The sequence below is a fragment of the Lepidochelys kempii genome, chromosome 6 (assembly GCF_965140265.1).
Source record: "Lepidochelys kempii isolate rLepKem1 chromosome 6, rLepKem1.hap2, whole genome shotgun sequence".
Lineage (NCBI taxonomy): Eukaryota > Metazoa > Chordata > Testudines > Cheloniidae > Lepidochelys > Lepidochelys kempii.
The window spans coordinates 37013945-37031051 of NC_133261.1; the positions used below are offsets into that span (position 1 = coordinate 37013945).

Sequence of the window (17107 nt, forward strand, 5' to 3'; positions counted from 1 at the left end):
CTCCCACTTACACCAGTGTGACTGTTTACTTCACTGGAGTTACTCCTAGTTTACACTATTGTACATAGAGGAGAACCATGACTCAATTTCATGGCTTGAGTGTGGCCAGCTCTTGTGATTTTATCATGAGTCTGAAGATATTTGGTGTTTTTCCCTAAAGCCCCAGCTGCTGGAATCAAGGGTTTGCATGAGAATCTCAGCTTTAGTTTTTTAAAGAGCAAGCTCCTAGCCCTTGTGGTTCCAGAGAGAAGCTGGAAAATGTGAAGAGAGGACACCCTAGAGCCTCTGAAAGAAGGCAAATAAAAAGAAGCCAACATTTATTACTTTTTTTAAATGTAAAGATTTTTCAGCCAGACACATGATTTTTGAAAGCTTGGGGTTGGCAATACTATAGTCTCTGAAAATATGAGGGAGAGTAAAAAAGAAAAAATATATAGCAATTTTACAGGCTAGTACATTGGGAAAGCACTGGTTATTTTATAACACAGATGTGCCTTTATGGTTATTCTGAAAATGACTATATTGTTTATTTCCTTTTGGTTTTCCAGAGAAGTATCTCAAAGATGGAGAGGCAGAGGCTGAAGAGGCTTTACAGAAAGCTACCATGCCTAAGTAAGAGGCCAAAAGGGGGAAATGTTTACTGGAATGTGACAGAAGAGAAGAGGAAAGAATGTGAGTTATGGATGAACACATACAATGTTCCTGAGGTCCTAAGAGGAGAACTCAAAACAGATAAAATAAGTTAGTATACCATGGGTATACAATATACAATCAAATACCATGGGTCTTAGAAAAGATTATTTTAAAAAAATCTTTTCTGTGTGCTCAATGGATGTTTTAGAAACCTTTAGCGGCATTAGGCAGAAGGTCACACTAGATGGTCATAATACTCCCTTCTGGTCTTAAAATGTATGAATCTCTGAAAGCAAAGACAGGAAGCGGTTGGCAGACAAGAAGTTGGGGAGTCTTCCAAGATCACATGAAAGCATGAAGCTGGTAGGAGGAGGAGATGAAGGGAGCAAGAACGAGAAAAGATTGGGAGGCACATGGGAGGTGGTAGGAAAGATTATGGAGTTCAACAGTGAGAGAGTGGAGGAAGTGGGATTATGAAGCAACTCAGTTATGGAGAGAGAGTTTTAAGTGGCAGTGGAATAGCCAAGAAGAGATGCACGAATGGTCAGAAGGGGTTGCAGGGGAAGGAGAGAAATAGAGTTGGGTTCTTTGGTATGAAGTTGAGGTATAGAGAGCATGAATGGAGAACACCAAAAGAGAAAAAAGGGAGAGGAACAGAATCACTCAATGAGATGCTGAAGGAAAGGTCAGTTGGGCTGGCTAGTGTAGAAATCAGGGTAGGGCATGGTCTCTTAATATTTTAAACTTAGACCAGAGTTTAAAGCTTGGCTAGAATACTGGTTATAAAACTGATAACTAACCCATCCAGACTGGCCAACTAAATTAGGTTTAGACCGTTCAACCTGGAACTATGTTTAAAATAAAAGGAGTACTTGTGGCACCTTAGAGGCTAACCAATTTATTTGAGCATAAGCTTTCGTGAGCTACAGCTCACTTCATCGGATGCATACTGTGGAAAGTGTAGAAGATCTTTTTATACACACAAAGCATGAAAAAATACCACCCCCCACCCCACTCTCCTGCTGGTAATAGCTTAAAGTGATCACTCTCCTTACAATGTGTATGATAATCAAGGTGGGCCATTTCCAGCACAAATCCAGGGTTTAACAAGAAAAAACCCTTCTGGGGGGGAGGGTAGGAAAAAACAAGGGGAAATAGGCTTGAATAGAGACTGGGAATGGCTAAGTCATTATGCAAGGTAACCTAAGTTAATTGTATCCAATTTGCAAATGAATTCCAATTCAATTTCTTGCTGGAGTCTGGATTTGAAGTTTTTTTGTTGTAATATTGCAACTTTCATGTCTGTAATCGCGTGACCAGAGAGATTGAAGTGTTCTCCAACTCGTTTATGAATGTTATAATTCTTGATATCTGATTTGTGTCCATTTATTCTTTTACGTAGAGACTGTCCAGTTTGACCAATGTACATGGCAGAGGGGCTTCTACATAGTGGCCAGGATGGTGTTATCAGGAAGATCACTGTAGACTCCCTCCTCAGACCTTACGGTACCAGCACTCCTAGCTACCTTTGAGACACCACTGACTTCCTGAGGAAACTACAATCCATCGGTGATCTTCCTGATAACACCATCCTGGCCACTATGGATGTAGAAGCCCTCTACACCAACATTCCACACAAAGATGGACTACAAGCCATCAAGAACACTATCCCCGATAATGTCACGGCTAACCTGGTGGCTGAACTTTGACTTTGTCCTTACCCATAGCTATTTTACATTTGGGGACAATGTATACCTTCAGATCAGCGGCACTGCTATGGGTACCCGCATGGCCTGACAGTATGCCAACATTTTTATGGCTGACTTAGAACAATGCTTCCTCAGCTCTCGTCCCCTAACGCCCCTACTCTACTTGCGCTATATTGATGACATTTTCATCATCTGGACCCATGGAAAAGAAGCCCTTGAGGAATTCCACCATGATTTCAACAATTTCCATCCCACCATCAACCTCAGCCTGGTCCAGTCCACACAAGAGATCCACTTCCTGGACACTACAGTGCTAAACAATGGTCTCATAACCGCCATCCTATACCGGAAACCTACTGACCGCTATTCCTACCTACATGCCTCCAGCTTTCACCCTGACCACACCACACAATCCATTGTCTACAGCCAAGCTCTGCGATACAACCGCATTTGCTCCAACCCCTCAGACAGAGACAAACACCTACAAGATCTCTATCAAGCATTCTTACAACTACAATACCCACCTGCGGAAGTGAAGAAACAGATTGATAGAGCCAGAAGTGTCCACCTACTACAGGACAGGCCTAACAAAGAAAATAACAGAACACCACTAGCCGTCACCTGCAGCCCCCAACTAAAACCCCTCCAAAGCATTATTAAGGATCTATAACCTATCCTGAAGGATGACCCAACACTCACAAATCTTGGGAGACAGGCCAGTCCTTGCCTACAGACAGCCCCCCAACCTGAAGCAAATACTCACCAGCAACCACATACCACACAACAGAACCACTAACCCAGGAACCTATCCTTGCAAAGCCTGTTGCCAACTGTGCCCACATATCTATTCAGGGGACACCATCACAGGGCCTAATAACATCAGCCACACTATCAGAGGCTCGTTCACCTGCACATCCACCAATGTGATATATGCCCCTCTTCCATGTACATTGGTCAAACTGGACAGTCTCTATGTAAAAGAATAAATGGACACAAATCAGATGTCAAGAATTATAACATTCATAAACCAGTCAGAGAACACTTCAATCTCTGGTCATGCGATTAAAGACATGAAAGTTGCAATATTACAACAAAAAAACTTCAAATCCAGACTCCAGCAAGAAACTGAATTGGAATTCATTTGCAAATTGGATACAATTAACTTAGGCTTGAATAGAGACTGGGAGTGGCTAAGTCATTATGTAAGGTAACCTATTTCCCCTTGTTTTTTCCTATGCCACCCCCCCACCCCCCAGACGTTCTTGTTAAACCCTGGATTTGTGCTGGAAATGGCCCACCTTGATTATCATGCACATTGTAAGGAGAGTGATCACTTTAGATAAGCTATTACCAGCAGGAGAGTGGGGTGGGGGGGGGGAGGTATTTTTTCATGCTTTGTGTGTATAAAGAGATCTTCTACACTTTCCACAGTATGCATCCGATGAAGTGAGCTGTAGCTCACGAAAGCTTATGCTCAAATAAATTGGTTAGCCTCTAAGGTGCCACAAGTACTCCTTTTCTTTTTGCGAATACAGACTAACACGGCTGTTACTCTGAAACCTATGTTTAAAATAAGTTTTTTAAATTGATTCAATAAACCTAGTTTGAAACTGAGTGTAGCTGTATGTTCCTTAGCATGAAAAATAGTGTTTGCACTCTCTGAACTCTCTCATATGCACCTAGAGTTATAGGAGCATCCATGTTATAACATGGTGGGGAAGCGTAATAGGCAATATAATATTGTTTCTCAACATAGTTGTAGGACTGTTTTTCCATCCACCTTAGCACTAAATAAAGTGTTAAACCATGGATATCCCTAACTGTGGCAGACAGCTGTGCTCGCACACAATTCTGTCTATAGTGCAGTTGTGCCCTGTGTGTGCTGAGCTGGCTCCATGACAGATGTTTTATTTCAGTGCCACAAACTTAACCATTACAGTAGCTTGCAAAAAGAAAAGGAGTACTTGTGGCACCTTAGAGACTAACCAATTTATTTGAGCATGAGCTTTCGTGAGCTACAGCTCACTTCATCAGATGCATACCGTGGAAACTGTAGCAGACTTTATATATACACAGAGAATATGAAAAAATACCTCCTCCCACCCCACTGTCCAGCTGGTAATAGCTTATCTAAAGTGATCATCAGGTGGGCCATTTCCAGCACAAATCCAGGTTCTCACCCTCCACCCCCCACACACAAATTCACTCTCCTGCTGGTGATAGCCCATCCAAAGTGACAACTCTTTACACAATGTGCATGATAATAAAGTTGGGCCATTTCCTGCACAAATCCAGGTTCTCTCACCCTCTCACCCCCCTCCCAAAAACCACACACTGACATTATAGCTGTAGCTCACGAAAGCTCATGCTCAAATAAATTGGTTAGTCTCTAAGGTGCCACAAGTACTCCTTTTCATTATACTCCATGTTCTTTATGAAAATATGCTTGTGGCAGGAATATGACACACCTAACATGCTTTATGCAAGATACCTTACAAAAGTTATTATTGGAAAGGTCATAATTTACTGACTATGATTATTCTATTTGTATGCATGTATCATTTCTGTATTTCAACAATGCTACTTTGGGTGATGCCTACTGCTACCACTTAAGGTACAACAGTGAAAAAGCCTGACAGTGCTGATGGCCCATCAGCAAGAGACAATGGACTGTAAAAGAGCTTAGTCTTCCTGTGAACCTGTGGGTAAGCCTGTGAAGAATGGCAAAAGGGGCCCTACAGAGGCATGTGACCATGTTACCTGATACTGGAACCCATCAGGAATTCTGTACTTTTCCAGGAGAAACTAGTGGGGGTCAAACTAGGAAACAAAAGACTCCCACCTTATGCAAATCCTATTTAAGGATTGCGAGTGAGGTAATCCAGCTCATCAGGTCTCCTCCCCTGCTACCCCACCCAAAATGACTGCTGGAAACAACTAAGACTGAACTAGGAGAAAGAACTGGACCCAGGCTGGAAGGGCATCTGGCCTGTGAAGATGATTATTAGAACCACATTATATGTAACCAGTTTCTTTTAGTATATTAAGTTTAGTTTGTGTACTCCATTTTATTTTCTTAGTAATCTGCCTTGGTCTGCTACCTCCTTAACTACTTAAAATGCACCTGTTACAGTTAATACATTTCTGGTTTATAATATAACCCAGTTTGTGATTTCTAACGGGGGGGGGGGGGAGCAAGAAGTTGTATATACCCTCCTCCACACTGAGGGAAAAGGCATATGTCAATTTTGGGTCTGTCCTCCAAGGGGGCGGGGGGAGGGTGGACATCTGGGTGCTGTGGCAAGCCCCTCAAACTGAGCCTTTCCAGAGTGGATCTCTGTCTCTCTGTGCAGTTGGGTGTGGCTCTGCCTGTGTGCTTGGCTGGAAAAGGCTAGGGAGCCTAGCCCAGCAATACTAGGTAAGAGGGGGACCAGGCTGGCAGAATAGTCTGACTCAGTGGTGTCCCAGCACACCAGGGTGACATCCCAGGGGATCCAGCCCATCACAATTACCTTCTGCATCCTTCTTAGCTAATGGAATTAATTTCCCATTGAAGATGTAGCTTTGCATACAAGACAACCTGGACAGGATCAGGAAATTCATGTGAGGCCTGATCAAACTCCCATTGAAATCAAAGGGAATCTTTTCAGGATCAGGTCAGTACCCACCGCTACACTCTTCCTTCCCCCAGCCACCTATGGCTTGTATATTTGTTCTTTTTATGACTTTAATTGTTATATTTAAATTTTTTGAAGTGCATTTTTAGGCTGTTTCAGCAGCATCAACAGCAATCTTCTTTTAGCTCCCCCAGTGTCAGGTTAAATTAAAAAATTTCTTGTGCATTGGTGAAAGTGACCAACAAATTAGCATTCTGAGAAATCAAGATAGAACCTTAAGGAGTTCTGTGATAAATAGCTTCAGATTGGTACTGTTTGTATTCCAGTGAAGCCCTCTTCACTAACGCCACAATCCTACAATGAGTGGTGGACTCCTGTACTCACAGAGCCCCATTGATAGGGCCCAATGCAGGCACAGAGACTAAAATACCCACTAAGCCATTCTAAAGCGCATCGTATACTGTGAAAATAGTGCAGGGATATAGATGAATCTCCAAGATACTGAATAAATCACTCACAATTAAGGTGTTATGAAAGTGTTCTTCCGGGTTGCTCCTGTATTTTATTGCATAACTGACTGTGCTTCTTGATAAGCTAACTATCTCTTTCATTAGCCTATGTGTAATTTTTATCAAGCATGATTCTATATGTACAATGGAGAAAGTGTGATCAGATCCTAAACTGAAACATACATGATGTCAAAGATGTGGGCGTTTTAGCTACATTTAAGTTATATGGTTTGAATGAGATATGGTGTGTCTATTGCATAAGTAATAAAAAGAATGGTGAGAGGGGGAAAAACAAGACTTGATTTACAGAGGTTTGCCTTAGTTAGCAGGAAAGACAGAGAGGGTCTGCCAGGCGGAACTATGACGACTTTAAATGCTCTGCCTACTGGGCCCATTTTTGAGGTCCTTACTGAGTTTCCACTTGGCCCTTTCTCCAGCAAATTCCTATTGAAGTCAGCTGCAGTTTGCCTCAGTGAGGATTCAGTTAAAACTCAGTCAAGATCTCAGAATCTGGCCCATTGATAGGGCAATAGACTCCAATATAACTTGTTTAATACTGCATTGTTTTACAGAATGTGGCCAGATCCTCAGCTGCTATAATTCCACATAGGTTGAAATCAATGGACCTGCATAGTTTGTACCAGCTGAGGACTTTCCAGATGTTGAGTCTTTTAACAGTCTTCATTGTGCCCTTTGGGCTTCAGTTTAATACTGAAATTCTGCAATACTATCTATATAATCTATATTTATATATGGCCCCCATCACAATTTTTAATGTGAAGCTACAGATGAGGTGACTTGCCCAAGGCTACACAGGAAGACTATAGCTACACTGCAGAGCTTATAGCAGTGCAAGTACAGACAGATTACGCTGACGGGAGTGAGCTCTCCCATTGACTTAATTACTCCGGCTCCTGCAAGCAGCAGTAGCTATGTTGGTGGGAGCAGCTCTTCCACTGACATAGCTCTGTCCACACTGGCGCTTAAGTCAGTATAATTTATGTTGTTCGGGGGGTGGCTTATTCACACCCCGAGCGACATAACTTATACAGACATCAACTGTAGTGTGTTCATAACCAAAGCCTTTGGTGGAGCAGGGAATTTAATTCAGGGCCCAGGAGAGTGCCCTAACCACTGCACCATCCTTAGATGGTTAGCCAGCAAAAGTGCAAGATTTAACATCCATCTATTCAGGTCTTTACTAACTTTGGGGGGGTGGGGGTGGGGAGGAGAGTTAATGTGAATTAGTTCCCTTGGTATTTGATGTTGCTCCTGTCAGTCTGTGCTTCTCCAAAAGTGACTTCTGTTACTGCTTGACTACTTAGAGGCTCTATTTTAATTTTTGTGTTTCCTTTGTATGACGTTAGTTAATAGACAGTTGTCATAAACATAAAGGGAAGGGTAACCACCTTTCTGTATACGGTGCTGTAAAATCCCTCCTGGTCACAGGGCAACATCCCATTATCTGTAAAGGGTTAGGAAGCTCAGTTAACTTGGCTGGCATCTGACCCAAAGGACCAATAAAGGAACAAGATGTTTTCAAATCTTGGGGGGGGGAAAGGCTTTTGTTTGTGCTCTTTGTTTACATGTTTGTTCTCTCTTGGGACAGAGGCCAGACAGAAATCCATCTTCTCCAACCCATCCTAATCCAAGTCTCCAAAATTGCAACCAGTATAGGTAAGCCAGGCAAGGTTTATCTTTTGTTTTATGTGAGTTTTCCCTGCGTTAAGAGGGAGGTTTATTCCTGTTTTCTGTAACTTTAAGGTTTTGCCTAGAGAGGGAACCTGTGTTTTGAATCTGAATACCCTGTAAAGTATTTTCCATCCTGATTTTACAGAGGTGATTTTTACCTTTTCTTTAATTAAAATTCTTCTTTTAAGAACCTGATTGATTTTTCATTGTTCTTAAGATCCAAGGGTTTGAGTCGGTGTTCACCTGTACAAATTGGTGAGGATTTTTAATCAAGCCTTCCCCCAGGAAAGGGGATGTAGGGCTTGGGGGGATATTTTGGGTGGAAGAAGTTTCCAAGGGGTCTCTTTCCCTGTTCTTTGTTTAAAACGCTTGGTGGTGGCAACATAGGGTTCAAGGCCAAGGCAAAGTTTGTACCTTGGGGAAGTTTTTAACCTAAGCTGGTAAGAATAAGCTTAAGGGGGTCTTTCATGTGGGTCCCCACATCTGTACCCTAGAGTTCAGAGTGGGGAAGGAACCTTGACAACAGTCTTGAGCTTTGAGTCAGTTCTCTGCTGCACCAATATCTTAATATTTAAGGATGAAATGAATATCTGCTGTTTTGCGGGTGGCTATGTAAATGTCAGGGAGGAATTGGTTCTTTTCATAGTGATCTGAAATGAAAAGTCAGAAGGCACAGTGCACATTTAAAATAATGAATGAGCAGATGACATTTGTCTGGTTGATTTGCTAGGAGAAAGTAAAATCAAGAAATATCTTGAAAGAGTAAAAGTAAGGCATTCAGCGCTTCCCCCTTTTTGTGCTGCTAAGTTAGAAACAACACATGGCTGGTCTATTCAGCTTGCTAGCTCTGTTTACTCCTCTGGGGATTTCAACTCCTTTTCTAAAGAGGCAGCTGTGAATTAATTTACCAGACACACACATGTGTATGATGTCATGTTATAACTGAATCATAATGGCAGTTTAACACATTAATAATCTGTGAAGTTAATGTATTCAGAATGTAAATGCCTAGATCAAACTATACAGAGTTAGAATTGATTTAGCAGCATATTTCCCCATATATATTAGTCAAATTATATGCAATAGGGTTAAATTAAGTGTATTTTCAAATCTCCTGGAAGGGATCTAATTACATCCTGTATGACTCCTCTGGGTACCTGATCTATTGTAGATACCATATTGTCATGGGATACAGTGAGCCAAAGAGCTTCATTTGCATGGGCAGGGTACTCATATTTTTAGCTATCCTAAGGAAATTTGCCAGTAGTGTGATTGGCAATAATTCTCATCTAATCTTCATCTGCTGTTATTCATTACACTGCTTTCTGCCTGAAAACTGGAAAATTCAAAATTGAGTATAAAATATTTATTTAAATAGCATACACATCAATGGAAGACTAGATTTTTGGCAAGAAAAACGGAAGCACAATTTCAGAGCTGGCCTGGCTTTCTAATCTTACACCTGTTTCAGGAAGGAGAGCAACCCTGTTGTTCAACTCCTGCTGCAGAAAATGAATGAAAAGCAAGGAGTGCTGACAGGTAGTGTATGAAGTCTACATGGATGTGTTGTCATTTGGAAATGTACAAAAATGAAGTCAGTGCAGTGTCTAAAACCATGAATGCATTCTTGTGCAATGGATTTATGCTTTATGTTTTATACTAGTGGCTGAGAAACAGTACAGACAGGGTAATCTTAGGGTTATTCTGTGCTTCTCGTTTTTATTTTTCTAATGAATAAGGAAAGATAGCTAGTGTTCGACAGAAGGCAGCACTTAGCTGTTCCTCAATCACAGTTCAAGCCATCTAGATTCATCATTCCCAAACTCTAGAGCTGATCCTGCAGGATGCTGAGTGCTCTCAGTTTCCATTGATTTCAGGAGACTTTAAGCACTTTAGTCTTTCAAGACCTCATCCTCCAATTAGTATGAGGCAGAAATGGTGTGAGGAAGAAAACCAAGGGTCTGATCCTGAGCTGTGGCCAAGGAGTATTCATGCAGCTCAGCAATGGTGGAGGAGGGCAGTATTGCAAAAATGCTGCATGTGTAACCCATTTTTCAACTGGCTGGGTACTGGGCTCCTACCCAGCATGGATTAGAGCAGTGGTGCTGGAACCCTTTTAATAGTGGGGGTGCTGAAGCCAGCCCCCTTACCCCTGTCCACACCCCCCCCACCGCCGCAGCCATGTCTCCAGGATAGGGATGGGGTGGGGAGGAGAGACCGGACGGGGTAATGGGGCAAAGGCTGGGGGTGGGCACGGAGCCAGGAGCAGGGAGCTGGATGCGGGGTTCTGGGCATAGGGCCAGTGGGTGGGAAGTGGGGCCGGTAGCCAGAACCTGAGCCCGGGTGCAGGGCTGGGGAGCAGAGTCCTGGGCATGGGGCCCCAGGAGCAAAGCCAGCAGCTGGGGAACAGCGCCAGCAGCTGGGAACCAAGCCTCGGGCTGGGGAGCGGAGGCCTAGGCAGGGGTGCTACAACACCTCCTACATCCCTAGTTCCCACGCCTATGGATTAGGGTTGTGTAAAGGCTTCACTGATTACCAATGTTACTCAGGGCTGTAACAACAGTCAGTTGCCAGGATGTCCCAACTACTCGCCTTTCTCCAACCATACACTGGGAGCAAGGAGAAAGGGTGGCATAGAAACCACTGCTGTGGCTCCATGCTATCTGAAAATTTCCTTATACTGGGGGAGTGGAGAGCTTTTGGTAATCAGCTAAGCTGGTTTTGTGCCACAGGATCTGGCCCAGAGTAACTGGGTGTTAATAAAGGGAGTTTGGCCTGGCTAATGAGTAGGTGAAAGGAGCGAGATTTTAAAAAAAAAGTCAATAGAATCAATGGCTTCAAAGATCTTGCTGAAGATGGAGTCACAGAATGATTAAACTGGTTTGTTAAACCGTCCACTGAAATTCTGCCTCCTTGGCCCCAACAAGTTCAGTACCAAATTATCCTATTACTAAAATGTATCCTCACAGCCTTTAACTTACCAAAGATCTTACTGACACACATGAAAGTTTGTGTCCCTCCAACTCTGATTTGAGTTAAAACTAGAACTAGCATTAGGGTGACCAGACAGCAAATGTGAAAAATCAGAAAAGGGGGTGGAGGGTAATAGGACCCTAAATAAGAAAAAGGCCCAAGAATCGGGACTGTCCCTAAAAAAAAATCAAGACACCTGGTCACCTTAACTAGCATCCACACCCTTTAGGCTTTGTCTACACTATTACCCATTGTTAACCGTGGGCGTCAACCATGGGCAAAGTGAACTGGTGCTCAGCCCAGCTGCAGGAGTAACTGCGTTTAACCACAGGTTCTTAAAGGGTGCTAAAAGCCTGCAGGGTTGGCCTCTGTGAAAGGCTGCTGATCTTCCAGTGCTACTAGTGCCACACCCCCAATTAGATCCATGCTGGGATATTGCTAGCAAACCCAAAAGAGCAAGGGAACTTCAGATGCTAAATAGAATTTCTGAGAAGGTTAATTAACGTTATTTACGTGCCAAATGCCTCCTTCTCCAACTAACCACCCACTTACCTAATCTAGTTAGTGGAGACATCTAGCAGTTACCTCTGGACTAGCCTCAATGTTGATTTTAGTTCTACAGTTCATCTTTAAGATAAGTTGGTAATTGCAATGCGTGACAGGGTTGGGACTCACCACCACAGCACCTCCCGCTGTTCACTCTAGGAATTAGCTCAGTTCATGCAGAGCGCCCTCTGCCAGTGGTGTCCCGTCCATTTCTTGCCCTAGATTGGCATCTCGACCTGCATTGCTCCCAGCTTGCGGCATCCTCTTCAGGACACTGCTCCCCAGCAGTGCCCACTGCTCCGGTCTCACCCCCTTCTGGGAGTTTGGTGTTATCAGCAGTCCTTCTCTTCACCCCAGCCACAATGGCCAACCACACCCCAAAGTCTAACCCCTTTTGGCAGGGGTCTGGTGCAGTCCATGATGGCCACTCCTAACGGCCAGGTGGAAGTGCAAGGGGGGGACCCAGGCCCGCTCTCTACTCTGAGTCCCAACCCAGGGACCCTTTGGCAGCAGTCTTCCTGCCTGCCTGCCCGCCCTTCTTCTCTCCCTTTGTCTGTCTGTCTGTCTGTCTGTCTGTCTGTCTGTCTGTCTGTCTGTCTGTCTCTCTCTCTCTCTCTCGGCAGTTTCCCCTTCAGCCCCTTTTCTCAGGGCTTGTAGCCCAGCAGGTACCAGGCAAAAGTTCACCTCTACCCCTGGAGACAGACCTTCACCCTCTGAAAGCATAGGAGAGACCACCTGCTCCCTTCCTGGGCAGCCTTTATATAGGGCCCAGCCTAGCCCTGATTGGCTGGCTGTAATACTGGCCCTGATTGGCTCTCTAACAGGCCCTCTGTGATTGGCTGCTGCCTTGTGCAGCCGCTCTGGCCTGTTGTAGCCCAGTCTGGCATGGGGGTGGGGCACCGCCGCACCACACCATGGTAACACAAATCAAACCCTGAAGTGTATTTCAGATTTAACTCCATAGACTCTTGAGCCTCTTCCTTATGTCTCATTTGAGAGTTACATAAGATTCAAAAAAAGACAGCAGGGCAGGCTTCAAACTCTGCAGTTAGTCCCATGCCCTCATTTCTAGAGTGCCTCTTTAGAGCTACCAGAAGGTAACAAACAACGATTTTCAATTTGAACTGCATTCTTTAAAGGCACCTCCCCCCCATCCACATAGTTATTCTAAATAGTTCCTTTTATTTTTAGATTTAGTGCTTTGGACAGCTGCTCAGGTACCAATAAAACTCTGAGAATGCTTCACAATGCAAATACTTTAGCTATCTCACTGCCAACATAAATAAAAGCTAAATATAGGTTGTCAAAATACTACATTTTGTTTTAGTTATAAACTTAAAAATGTTCAAAGATCAAAATCACTGTCAAATAGTCAATTGCTTTCCCCACTTTCACCCTATATTTATGTCAAATGTAATTTTGTTGTCTTGGTTGCCTAGTCAACTGATTAAAAATAACATTTCACTAATCTCATAATATCAGATTTATAGAATTTATTAAAGCCAAAGCACACTCATGATGTTTCATAAAAATAATCAAGAATGAAGGATCTACATCACTAGCCACACTCAAGGTTGGACTAGACACTCATCTCTTAGGGATGATTTAGAAATGGTGAACTCAATTCTTCCACGATGTAGGGGGCAGATTACATGACTCACGAGGGATTCCTTCTAACCTAATGATTCTGATTCAGCCGTAGCATCACACAGTCTGAGGCCTGTTTTTGTTAGAGTATTCCTAATGATATACTAATGAGGCTAATATTTTTTCCTATATTAGTTGGGTCCCATCCAAAGCACTAAGTAATAAAGTATATGTTAAAAATAATCTGTATAAGCAACACGTAATATGAATCTGAACTCAGGGAAGAACTACAGTTGCCTTAGTTGCCCCAGTTGCCTTAGGAAAAGTGCACTTTCCTTTGCCTTCCCTTGTGGGCAGAAAAAATATTGCATACAAGTCTCAAATCCATACTAAGATATTTTCTTTTCAATTCTTGGCATTCAATCCATTCAAATGTTAAGCCTCTACCAGTAAGATTCATCAAGGGCCTGATCCAGGTGCCATTAAAGTCAATGTATTGACTTCAGTGGACTTTGCCTCTGGCCCCAAGTTAAGTATATACTAATATTTTTCTTTTGCTTTCTAGGATATTGTATAAAATTGTTGCACCAAGCTCAAGCCCTGGACAAGAGCAGCTGAGTGCACTTTGCCCCATTGACCTATAAGAGAAAATGCCTGCCAGAAAAAGAAAGAAGTTTGTTGAATATTTCTGAATTCCTGCTGAAGATGAAGAGAAGAGAAGAGAGGGTTACAAGCAAATATAGCATTTTACACAAGATGGGAAAAGACCCAGGTGTGACCGTAAGAGCCTCTCAGTGTCAACTGGCAAAGGGTTCATTCACTGTTCTGTCAGCAACTCCTATCAGGCGTGACTAACTCAGTACAACTAACATATTGTTTTCATACTATTTCCAAAAAGCATCTTGTGAGGTATTAAATGGAAGTCAGTGACACACTAATGAATTATATTATTGTGTTATGTTTGTATTAACACTATGTGAGGAATTATGTATATCTACTGATATTAAGTTTAAAGTCTGTAACCAAAGGAAGAAATAAGTTTTCTTCCAGACAGGAGGGAAGGTAGTTATCTCTCTGTCAAATGTAAATGTAATACTTTCATCCCCTGGACAGATGATCTAATCTCCCTCATAGAGTTCTTCTACAACTTCAACAATCACCCATCCGTCAAACTCGCTTTAGAACACTCATGGACCAGGATCAACTTCCTGGACACCATGCTTCGACGTGGAACCCTGCAAACAATTATATACAAAAAACCTTCAGATCACAATACCTACTTTCACAATCCAAGTAATCACCCCAAACACACCAAGAAATCTGTTACCTACAGCCAGGCACTCAGATACCACAAAAAATGGTCTGAGGAGAAAGTTTAGGATATACACCTTAACCTACTTAAACGTGATCCTAATAAAGACACTATATTTATGACTTATTATAACAATGAGTAACCCACTAAGCCCCCTTCTTTGTCTTATGACTGCAGAGCGGTTAACTGGCCACTTTACCTTGAATGGTCTCTTACAATGTGTGTTAGCTACTTATGCTGAATAATCTATTCCACCTTGTCTTTAGCTCTGACACTCCCAGTACGTTTCTCAGACCTGAAAAAGGGTTCATGGAAGCTTTTTCATAGATTCATAGATATTAAGGTCCGAAGGGACCATTATGATCATCTAGTCCGACCTCCTGCACAGCACAGGCCACAGAAACTCACCCACCCACTCCTGCGAAAAACCTCTCACCTATGTCTGAGCTACTGAAGTCCTCAAATCATGGTTTAAAGACTTCAAGGAGCAGAGAATCCTCCAGCAAGTGACCCATGCCCCATGCTACAGAGGAAGGCGAAAAACCTCCAGGGCCTCTTCCAATCTGCCCTGGAGGAAAATTCCCTCCCAACCCCAAACATGGCGATCAGCTAAACCCTGAGGATATGGGCAAGATTCACCAGCCAGATACCCAGGAAAGAATTTTCTGTAGTAACTGAGCCTCAGCTTGTTTCTATCACCAACAGAAATTGGTCCAATAAAAGAAGTTACCTCACCACCTTGTGTCTCAAATGTAAATTCAGCATGGTGAAGCTGATAGGAAGGAAGCCCCATTTGCATGTAGGTTCAACAGCAAAAACAGGCTGACAAGGGAATGTGAACTCAACACTGTGCCAAAACACCAGAGAACAAACAACAGGGCAGAGAATGTTATCTGGGGGCACTTCAAAAGGATACATTTTAAAGGTTACTGGGCTATAAGAGGAAGGAAAAAGAACCCCTTTGTTATCCATTTACTGAGGAAACCCCTCATAGCATGTAGGGCAATAATGAAAGTCTGGATCCTGGCATGACTGAAAACTAGCAAGCTCTGCAGAAAAGGTTTTAGGTGAGAAACTGCTTTAGATAAGATTAACTTACTCAAGTTTTGTTCTAGTCTTGTAGAAGTGTTTTGTTTTTTTTTGCTTTACTTGTAATCTGTTCTTTTTATCCTTGCTCATTACATTTTTGAATCTCTGTTCTTTGTTAATAAACATTCTCTTTTTATTTTAAATTCGTCTCAGTGCTGTGATATTAAATGTGCATCCTCAGTTGAATCAAGCAAGTGGGTGCATACAGTGTCTCTTTGGAGACAGCGGACTTGGTAATTACTCTAAGTGGCCACTGATGGGCTGGGCACTATAGGTAGACAGTTCTGAGGTGCTGGGGCACACCAAGTATTACTACAAGGAGGAATAAAGGCTGGCAGAGCTGAGCAGATTGTTTGGATGGCTAACAGACTGGGGTTAGCAAGTCTCTCTCTCACATAGGTAGTGGGTAACAAGGTGACTTACAGCCCTGACCACGCTGAAAGAAAGTCACACTGAGGAAAGCAGCTTTAGTACCACGAATTTACCAAAAAGGCTTTAATAATTATTTATAATCAACCAGAAAATACTTCGAAATAATACAGATTCAAATTCCCTACTTACTCAAGATTGAGATCTTATTAATTTAAGGTTTCAGAGTAACAGCCGTGTTAGTCTGTATTCGCAAAAAGAAAAGGAGTACTTGTGGCACCTTAGAGACTAACCAATTTATTTGAGCATGAGCTTTCGTGAGCTATAGCTCACTTCATCTGTAGCTCACGAAAGCTCATGCTCAAATAAATTGGTTAGTCTCTAAGGTGCCACAAGTACTCCTTTTCTTTTTATTAATTTAAGGTTATTGGCTTAAAAATTAGATCCACAACGTCGATGAATACATGACAAACAATTATACTGGTATTTAGTTTAAGCAACTGTTCTAAAGATATTGATGTTATTTTGATTTAAAAAGGCAGTAGTAATTAAATGTTGCCCATGGAGATATTTCAAGAAGCCAGCAATCACCAGCTAATGTAAAACATCCCTGCATGTGTGCTTGACTTATTGCTCAGAAATTTATTTTGAATGTGTTAGTTTTTCTATTCTAGAGGCAAAATGTTTATCTGTGTCTTTCCCAGAATTAACTCATTCACTTTTTTTTTTAAGCTCTGCTCACTCCAGCTAATTTTAATCAGTAAAGTAAATCTCAAAGAGTGATCACTTCTATCAATAGATCTTCAGTGCCCTGGCATTTTGCATCACAGTATGCTTTTGTAGCACATCATCTAGAAATGAGAGAATGGACAAACCTTCCCTCTTTCCTTTAGGGCATTCATTCCCAGCACTCAGGCCCTGAACCAGAGCCCACTGACATTAAGGGCAGTCTTTCTGTTGGCACAATAGGCTTTGGATGAAGCACTAAGGGCTAGATTTTTCATTTTCTCAGGTGAACTGTTGGGTAATGATGCTCTGTTCTGTTAAATGGTTATATTTTCCATCACGAAG

General features: G+C 42.4%; 1 long non-coding RNA gene across 1 annotated transcript in view; it reads right to left on the reverse strand.

The window, feature by feature from the left end:
• LOC140912702 (uncharacterized) overlaps positions 1-12256 on the reverse strand; it is a 61620-nt gene extending 49364 nt beyond the window's left edge. Inside the window, exon 1 of the long non-coding RNA XR_012159353.1 lies at positions 11809-12256. This is a non-coding gene — a long non-coding RNA (uncharacterized lncRNA). The remainder of the gene's footprint in view (positions 1-11808) is intronic.
• Positions 12257-17107: the final 4851 nt, after the last annotated feature.